Source organism: Helianthus annuus, chromosome 16 (assembly GCF_002127325.2).
Source record: "Helianthus annuus cultivar XRQ/B chromosome 16, HanXRQr2.0-SUNRISE, whole genome shotgun sequence".
Taxonomy (NCBI): domain Eukaryota; kingdom Viridiplantae; phylum Streptophyta; class Magnoliopsida; order Asterales; family Asteraceae; genus Helianthus; species Helianthus annuus.
In genome coordinates this window covers 61,327,561-61,329,530 of record NC_035448.2, presented here as the reverse complement: position 1 = coordinate 61,329,530, position 1,970 = coordinate 61,327,561, and the positions used below count along the sequence as shown (strand labels likewise).

At 38.6% G+C, this 1,970-nt stretch overlaps 1 long non-coding RNA gene across 1 annotated transcript; it reads left to right on the top strand.

Moving 5' to 3' along the window:
- Positions 1 to 383: 383 nt before the first annotated feature.
- Positions 384 to 1,545, top strand: LOC110881666. The gene is made up of 3 exons (XR_002559845.1): positions 384 to 916; positions 1,018 to 1,095; positions 1,187 to 1,545. It is a non-coding gene; the product is annotated as an uncharacterized LOC110881666 (long non-coding RNA).
- The last annotated feature ends 425 nt before the right edge of the window (positions 1,546 to 1,970 follow it).

Sequence of the window (1,970 nt, the reverse complement as noted above, 5' to 3'; positions counted from 1 at the left end):
CGAATGTGTTTATAATACATGCATCTACGTTTTTGAAAAAAAAAATCGGTCCACCTCGCCCCGGATCAAGTAGTTCTCGCGGTTCTTACAACTCGAGGTGGTTCTCATTCTAGCGGCCGCCTATATATATATATATATATATATATATATATATATATATATATATATATATATATATATATATATATATATAGGGAGCCGCTAAAATGAAAACCACCTCCAGTTGTAAGAACCGCGAGAACCACTCTCAACCAATCAGGTTATGACAACATAAAGGGTATATTGGTCATTTACCCCAAATGTCAAATCTTCCCTCTCTCCACAATTAAATCTACTGACTTTTTATATCCTCTCTCCTCTCTCCTCTCTCCTCTCTCATAATCCACCATTTTTCATCTATACACACACCATATATATCGACAGACAGACATATTGTTACTATATTATATTTACCTTATCCAAACCAAACACATGGTGAATTAAGTTAACCTAGTAAAGGTTTAATGGCAGAACTAAAAACACCTAGTAAAGATGAAACACTTAAGGTTTCACTACCAGCACAACACGAACTCGACAAAGATGACGGTGGTGGTCCGATTCGAAAATCCTCTGCTCACTAAGAAACCTAAATCATAATCCAAGAGACGAGACAGACATATTGAAACACGTACTTGAATCTGCTCACTTAAGGTTCCTCCTGCGACACCTGAAGACTGCCGTCGACAACCCAAGAGACGAGACAGCCGGCCACCCTGTCATGGTGGTCCGACGATAGTGATGACGGATACAAGCACACCAACCCGATTCGAGAGAGAGAGACAGAGACGCGTCGGAGGGGGGGATACATCGACGGACGGCGGTGTTGGTTCGCCAATCGGAGTAGCGGTGGAGGTGGGTCGAAGCTCCGGCAGCCCGTGTAAGTTCCTTTTTTTTGAAGTCCGATGATGATGGTGATGATGTTCAGAGTCTTGGTCTTGTTTTTCAGATTTAAGTTGCTTTTTTTTGAAGTTTTTTCAGATTTAAGTTGAAGATGATGTTCAGATTTAAGTTGCTTTTTTTTTTGAAGTTTTTCCAGATTGAAGTCCGATGATGATGGTGATGATGCTTTTTTTTGAAGTTTTTGAAGTTTTTTTGAAGTTTTTTCAGATCTTGTTTTTCAGATGAAGTTTTTCATGTTTGGGTTCAGGTTTGGTTGAAGATTGGTTCATATGTTGATCAGATTCAAGTACGTGTTTCAAGTGTTCGTTTCGTGTCAACAGCGATTTTGGTTCGGGTTAGTTTCAAGTCAGACTTCGGGTTTGGTTTGGTCAAAGCTGGTCAACGAGAGGTTGTCACGATACATGTAGGGCCTAAGTAGGGTCGTTTCGGATCACGGGCCGATTTTATTGGGTCAAAACGTTGACTAGGCTCGGCGTTTTTCGGATCTGATGTATTAGTTTAGTTGAGTTGTTGATTCGATATGTTTCAGATCTGATGTATTAGTTTAGTTGAGTTGCTTCGGTTGATTTCGATCAACTTTGGTGTGTCATTTGAGTCTTTGAACTGATTTCGACAAAAATTCAATCTTTCGGACTGCTTTTAATAAATCAGTTTTGTTATCAAGAGTTTCAAAGAATCAGAAATCTGATTTGTTTGCTGAATCACATTTATAATTGATATTAAAGTTCTTGTTTGTGTTTCGAGAAAGTAAAATCTGAATTGTTGTCGATATAAGGCTGCTGTAGTGTTAGTTGTGTTTGATCAACTTAGGGTGCAACGGCTTATGCTAGTTGTTGAGGGAATCGAAAATTAGAAACTTGATTGACGGTGTTATTTTTGATCATTTCGGACTGAATCAGATCAATTAAGGACTGTTTCGATTTGATTCAGTGTGATTATCAAACTGTTTAAACCGTTTTTTTCGAGATAGACTTTGTTTTGATGTTGTTGGTTTTTAATTTCCCCCCCCCCCTAGTCGATGATGATAACGA